The following is an 8,585-nucleotide window of genomic DNA, read 5'->3' as shown; positions in this document are numbered from 1 at the left end:
AAAAGTGTATTATTTTGGGGGTTTATGTTTCCAACTATTACAATAAATTTTACATCATCATATATGATAATATTTCAGCTAAGAAATGTTGTTTTTTAGTTTTTAATTAAGCCATGGAAAGCAAGAAAACTTTATATGTTCTCACTACTTTCTCCTTCATGTTTTATATATGCAGGATCCCTTTATCAATGAGTTTAAAACGTGTGTAATTATCTGGATGGGTATCAATCAGTAACTCTATCCTCTTATCTAATTTAGCTGTATTTGCTAGCTAAGATAGTTTGCAAACACTGTTGTACCACTGTTATATATTTCTCACATAATAGTGTTATCATACCATTTTCAATACATTTATCAATACTAAAAACAATTATAATTAGTTAATTGGCTTGAATATTCAACTCAAATTGCTTTGCCTACTACATTGTTAGCATCACATTTTACCTTCATATCAATATAATAACAAAAAGTGCTATCAGTGTATTGGGAGTTAGTTTTCGTATTGCCATCTGTAGCGACTGTGACGTAATAATGTTTTTCCTAACACATTTAATGGGTTAGAATGGTATTTATGTTCTTGAGGTATAATTGTCTGCTTGATATATGTCATATCTTGACTGTAGTTTAACATTTATTAGAACTATTATTTGGCTATTTATTGAACCTTTAAAACGTCACATGGTTTTCCTTTCAACAAAATACTTGCAAGCAACACACACACCACCCATCATATGTACAAGGAATATATACTGGTAGACTAATTGCGCATTCGAAAGTTAATAAATGTCATTCATCTTTAGTTACCATAGTCGTAAAATGTTGCTTTATCGTGTAAATTGCTCCGATGACATATTGGCTATAGCGTCCATTTCTCATCCGGATGGTTGCATGTTCAAGCCCGACCGAGTCATACCAAGGGCGTATACGAAATGATATTAACAGCTGCTTCGCTATGCGGTCAGCATTAAGAGGATAGTGTTATGTTTGGTTGGCTTGCTGTATGGATAATGATTTCCTAAGGCTAGACATTACTAAAAACTACTACACTGCAGACATCGTATCAATATGACTGAAACAAAGTAAAAGCTACGTTAAAATTCCAAATCATACGCCCACACTATCCTTTCTGGTAGTTTTGTATATATATATATATATATATATATATATATATATATATATATATATATATATATATATATATATATATATATATATATATATATAGATTCCTTCTAATTCAGTCTCCATCAGTTCCATCTGGAGCAGAGAATTTGAAAAGCTATTTACTTCCATATGCTATTTTATATTGAATCTCAATCAGAACGATTGGTGTGGTCGCAACCGTTTCGTTACATTTATGTGCATTACGTTTCATACTGCTGCAAGTTTATTTTGTACATCGTGTCTAAATATGAACATTGTTTATCAATCTAGTTCATGCAATGCTGATGTGTTTATACGTTGTCCTCACACACTGTAAATAGTGCCACCCATCGTGAGTTCAAAACTATTAATCAAGCAGACCGGCGGTTGTCCACAAGTAATAAACCCTATATACTCTGATGCGTCCTCAATTTATTCAATGTAGCCTTTAATATTAAATTTGCTACAAAATGTATGACTTTTTTGCACCTTTGTAGAAACAAATTGTGGATAAATATGCTTACTTTATAATAAGTTTCGTTTTTGTGAAACTACAGGTTAGACTCAAACATTTAATATTTTACATTACACTAAGTCATACTCTAGTTGCAGAAACACTTTTAACAGCATGGAACGATTTGAATCTTTGCATGTTATGTTGCGTTTAATTATTGCCTCTTTGTCTAATTATGATGACAAATGTTTTTCGTAATATGAATTTGAGAGACAGTGTTATGGAGCAGAACATGTATTTATACTACACATTGTAAATTATTTATCTAAGAAAACGAACTAATCTGTTTATCTAACATTTATTTCGCAACGATTTTGTCTCGTACAGCCCATTTTATGTCAGGTAGAGAGTCTTGGTTAGCTTATTAGAAGTGGAATTATTAGTTGTATTCGTATGCACTGCTCATTTAGTTGTAGTGTGCAAATTGCAAGCATTAACTGCCTTTTGTATATGAATGACGTACGCAGCAGTAATATAAGACGCTTATGTTGCTTTCTTAATTGTATTAAAATGTGTTATCTTAGTTTCAGTGTACATTATTTATATAAGTAAACTAAAGTATGTAGCAGTGTATATTTAAATCGGCATGTGTCTATAGGACACTCAGTATTTATTGTATGGAAAAATGGGAACCAGTCTAAGAATGGGTGAACGTAAAATAGAGAACATATGGGTTTGATTGGCAAAGGAATGGTGGATAATGTTAAAATATTTTTGTAGGAAAAATAATCTTTGGAGAGCTTATCCTAGCTGTAACTATTGATGTAATATCAGTCCTTTAACAGTCTTGAGTTTGGAACATTCATAGATGAAATTAGCACCTGACTCTTTGGTGCGAAATTGAACGCACCTGTTTCAAGCACATATAGCTCCAGGAAATGCCAGATCCCTTTACCTAAACATAAGCTGACATCAATGTTTCATCGATATTAATACATATAGATGAATCATCAGCCCTCAGAAATTTAAAGTTATTGAATTTTTAATATCATGGTGTTTGCATCGGTTTACTAAGGGAATTGAATTAGTACCGTGAGTCCGGTATGGTGTTTACAGTTGTGGTAGGTTAAGAGCCATTTCATATCAGGTAGCGCATTGTGAGCTTAATTAAATTATACAAATTAGCTTTATAGTTTATTCAATGTGGATATTTGATGAGGGACACATTTACATCCTAAACCCGTTTTTTTAGGACTGTTTAATACATCTGACTTGGTGAACTTTTAATATTGTTTCTTTTAGTTGACATCGATTATTTGTTACCTGAAAATGGTTTCAAGATTATGACAAGGTTATAATTTGTTGTTGTGAATGTATTGATTGATCATGCCCAATTACAGGAGCTTTTCCATCTGGATGATGAGAAAGAAATAAACAAGACACTATGAAACACAATGTTAACACCTATTATAAATAATTCGTGTTGAATGAAGTGTTCTAATTTATTTTCATTTAATTTCAGTTATCTTGTACTTTTGTAGACACTAGCCTCCAAGCACAATGAACATACTAAATTACTGTGATCATTGTTCAACTTGTCTTCCATGTTCCATTCCACGTGGATCGTTTTCTTCTTGTGATATTACGGTATTGTACGATTTTATGAACTTATTTTCAATTTATTTCTTCGCCACCATATTTTCTTAACAAAGAAACGATGGGCAAATAAAAACAATAAAATTACTGTATTTAAAAAAAAACAAAAAAAACATGCTCTTAATGTAAACATTACCATAATGAACACAGTAGAATAGAGAGAAAGGGATATACATAATAAAATAAAGTTAATAAACAAAATATAGCATGGAATAAAAAGACGAAAACTAAGTTATCTTCAACAAGGACAAGTAAAATGATACAGCATTGATGTACGCTTGATACGTATGCAACAATGACTAACTCTTCAGGATAATTTATCCTAAGCAAATTATTAAGCCTGAAGACGAAATAATTAATTAGACACGAAATGTCAAATACTTTGTGTTATATCCATTGATTTTTATCGCCGACGTCTAAACTTCACAAAATCCAAATGTATAGGTGACGATGCCATTCTCATGTATCACGTTCATCTTTTGACCTATTCTACTTTAAATAGCAGAGAAAATACTTATACTGAACAAATACATGATATATGAACAAAAAAGAGCATTTTCACAATAAATGAAAGGCCAAAAAATGGAATAGCACTAGAAAAAGGAAAATACTTTATCATAATTAATTTTATCATTGAAGTGATTTTATTCAAGCAATTTCATTGTCTAATATATAAAGATACATCTAATGACAAAAAAGTATATCAAGTGTGGCCAAATTAATACAGGTATAACAATGCAAAGCATGCAAACATGTAGGACATTAACCATCTGCTGAGGAACAAATAGTCAAACGCCTTTACCCACATACAAAGCAAAAGGGATGTGATGATATAAGTTAGATAATGAATTGTCCATTTTCACTAAGAAGCTCTCAAAACAGGTTTAGATGGTTTGGTGTTTTACCGCACACCAGCACAAGCAAGTAATCAATGCCGATACAACTGAATACCAGGCGTTCATTGAAAATATGACTAGAACATCATGACGAACCAATGAAAATACATAACATAAATATTAAAATATACTTCATCCACTGCAAAATAAATATACCACGAACTAAAGTAGACCTTCCGGCAATTATAAAGTGAAACCTAAAAAATTTGCAAAGTGAAGTTGGAAAAAAATGAAATCACAAGAAGTAAACTCTCTCTCTCTCTCTCTCTCTCTCTCTCTCTCTCTCTCTCTCTGTGGAACAAAAAAGGCTGTTATTCAAAGAAACAGTATACACATTTGTTAATATAGCTGTAGCAATATCAGTTACACCCTCAACAATTACAACAATGTTAGTTATATTGAAACACTTAATGGTGGGTGAGCAGCTGTAGATGCATACATTATTACCACCTTGACAAATTTCAAAAGAACCTATTACGTATTAGTAATTATTTGTTTCATTAAAATAAAACAAAATCAAAAATACAAAAACAAAACAACAAAATCAAAAACAACAACAGCGGCATTGTCTTCATATTTCTTACAGTATCTGACTCGTGACAACCCGCTTGATTTTTGAACAAATTAATTATTTTCTTGTTGCATTTGCTATTATGCTTGTTTTTGGCAATGGTGGGATTATATTTGCAATCAATGTTTTGGTTTAAGCAACGCCACTAATGTAGTTAGAGCTTTTAATTTTTTTTCAAAATGTTTATAATTGCAGTTACAATAATTAGTACTACTATCCATTCACATACATAACTTGATGCAAAATGCTAGCGTCTCCTAACAAAACAAAACAAGTATGATATTGAATTTTTTTCCTTGAATAATTTGATCATGAAATTGCTGTCTTTGGGGCGTGGGTGCCTTGTAGGCAGGCGTAATAGCCTTTGTTCTTTAGGTTTTATTCTACTTGTTTAGTGGATTTATCATGCACTCTTAACCTTCTTTTAGAAAATAATGTTTGCACATCTTATAACTTCTGTGTAACTGTGATATTTATTTTGTCCGTGTTTTTCTGTTTTTGTGTTGCATTTGAAACAAATGACACGTACTAATTGTATTTAGCAATTGTAATATGTATATGTGAGATTAATTGTATTAATATGTTATAAATGTTTATTCGCATCACGTACTAAGGTATCAAGTCTTCATTATCCATTGCTTTTGATCATCGTACGGTAAAATCTGTTGCAGTTTATTTGAATTTAATGTCCAGTGATTTTTGTCACTAATTATGTTTCGTAATACACTGGATACAATCTTCTCCGATCCCAGAAATGAAACATGAACTAATTATTATCTTGTATTTTACTCTGTTTCACAACTATCTTTTATTCCACCCTAATCACGTAGGCATGTGCATGTAATTCCTTGTTCAGCGTTTGAACAATTTTGGAGAAAAAATCTGGTAAAGATATCAATCTGCGTTTACATGTATTGTATGTGCTACATTTTGCGCTAGAAAACAAATTACCTTCAAGACGATGCAAGCATAATTATATACCTTAGCATCCATCCAGCTAGTATGCAAATCCATAACCTTGTAACAGTGTTGCCCATACCGTTCAAAAGATGTGGGACAACTGAATAATAATGCATAACCACCTGCAAAGCAAAACTCATTTACTGAATTTGCATATAATCTTCAAATGATGTCAACTTTATTATTGTTTCTGTTTTCGAGTTCAAGCAGCAACCACATTTGGGGTTAAGGGTATGCGACTTGATACAAAGTCTCAAGTATAGGCGCACTCTCTCTCTCTATCTCTCTCTCTCTCTCTCTCTCTCTCTCTCTCTCTCTCCAACTATATGATATTTCGTGCAATTACACACAAATTAATTAAAATAAGTTTCATGGCCTGTATGATAAAATTGTATCAGTGTATGTTAAATTATAGTTTTATGTTTGTTCATCTGTTTTATATAGCGCATATGTACTTAAAATAGGTAATTTCATAACAAGCCAGACTAAGAAATAAGATATATTATAACTTTTACAAAATCTGAAAGAACAAAAAAGATCAACAAATAAATACAACAATGCATATTAAAAACAAAAATATTATGACATGCAGGCATAGATATGTCGAAATGAAAAACGTACCGTCATGAAGACTGGCCAACATGACAAAAGGTAAGAATATCGATGAGTAGCCCATTATATTTCTAGCAGATGACCATGCATAAATGAGCACATGCGAACAAACTCTTCTGTAATAGCAGGCAATTATTTATAGTTCTCATCCGTCTGTGACACACAAATATGCTACTCTCAAAACATCTCGTCAATATTAAAATAACCTATCCATTTTGCTCCGCCACCTCATTAGCATATATAATACCACAAACATAAATAATTCTTTGTGTGTTTGCACTCATTCCAAAAAAACTTCCGAGAAAAGGCAAGTTTATCGTAACTATTGCAAACAATCGTCAGCTAGAGATTGAATATCGACAGATACATATCAAACTGCCTGCTGTCGCCAGTTACAATTATTATTTTAAAAGGTATCAGTAGATTTAATTGCATCTGAGGTAATCCTTACGATTAAATATTAATTTTGCCTACTATTATATAGAATTCTCCTACAAAATCCGGGAATTCTACTTTCGGTTCTGTTTGGTGTATATTTATAATTCTCTATAATTAATCCTTTATACCTTGATTTCTTTCATAGGAATCCGGAATGACTATGTAGATAGATGATAATTAATTACAAGGTCGTTATGCGACTATGTCTGCTACGCACGAGTGCATATATCGCAGATTTATTCGCATCCTTTTTTGGCGATGCGTATTAGTCGTGATGGAATATGGACTTGTGTATGCAATCAAGGCGACATGTGCCGTTTACACGCGGTCTTGGATTGGAATCTTCGTAGAGTACGAATCATAAATTCTCTAACCTGCATGATGGTGTCATTTATATTGACATTAATTCTGCCTACTATTAGTAAGCATTCTCATAGATAATCCAGGTATAGCACTTTCCGTTCTGTCGGAAGTATATCTATAATTCTCTCTCTCTCTCTCTCTCTCTCTCTCTCTCTCTCTATATATATATATATATATATATATATATACATACCCAAATGGCAAAATATAGCCCATAGAGACTTAATGTTTACATAGAATTCTGTCTACAGGCAACTCGATGTTATTTGATATTGCAATGTCTCTCATATATATATATATATATATATATATATATATATATATATATATATATATATATATATTATATATATCTTTCTGCAATAGACTGACAACGGACAGTGCAAAACTAATATCTAGCTAGCCTCAGCGCTCATGACACTTTAATGAGTCTTTTTCACAAGCAAATAAAAAACTAAGACAAGACAAACAAAGCAAACAGAAAAAGGATTATGTTTGCGAAACTTTACATGGCTTTTTCTACAGGAATTCAACATTTTAATTTTATTACATTTCAACTAGTCTATTTCATCTTGTTGCTGGAAAATGTTATATTGACAAAGAAATTGATGAGCCATATATATATATATATATATATATATTATATATATATATATATATATATATATATATATATTGTTTTTGTTGTTGTGGAACTTAACGCCATTTTTCAGCACACGATACGTTATGCATGGTATTAATGGTGGAGAAAGAACCCGGGAAAACCACGGGATGAACCACCGACCCACGAGAAGCTACTGGCAAGCTTTCTCACATAACCACATTGGCTGAATCCTAGACTCTAACCCACACAGACAGAGTTGAGATGGCAGTGATCCGTAACGGAGAGCGCTTTAGACCACTCGGCCACTCGTGGCCCCATCTATATATATATATATATATATATATATATATATATATATGTGTGTGTGTGTGTGTGTGTGTGTGTGTGTGTGTGTGTGTGTAATTCGCTTGCATGTTGGACTTACAAAAACATGCATTTTCATGACGATACAGCAAGGAGGTTTAAATCTCTTTCTGAGTTACTTGTTTGTCTAGATTATGAATCAGCATAGAGAACAATTTACCACGAACATTGTAATTTAGTGTTATCTTTGTCATGGATATGGAGCGTCGGACAGCACCCGGAAAATTAATGTTGCACAAAGTGCCCGTCAGGAAGAAAATGTTGGTTTGACAGTATGTTGTAATAATCACATTTTGTTTTATTTGATACGATTCTAGGCTATATTTGACAAATTATCTCATATCTGAATGTGAAAAGTATATGTGGCGGCCGCTTTTATGCCGGTGTCGTTGACATGCAATATAATTTTTTTCTATCGACATACCCAACCAAAATACTTTGTCTATTACAATCTCAAATCTTAGCAGTTGTTCAAAGAAGAAATTAGATATATATTCCAGCTGATTAGAACATGTGTGAATATAA

Source organism: Sinohyriopsis cumingii, unplaced genomic scaffold (genome assembly GCF_028554795.1).
Source record: "Sinohyriopsis cumingii isolate HCF-2022 unplaced genomic scaffold, ASM2855479v2 utg001770l, whole genome shotgun sequence".
NCBI lineage: Eukaryota > Metazoa > Mollusca > Bivalvia > Unionida > Unionidae > Sinohyriopsis > Sinohyriopsis cumingii.
The sequence above is the reverse complement of the archived record's forward strand: the minus strand, read 5'-3'. Positions refer to the sequence as shown.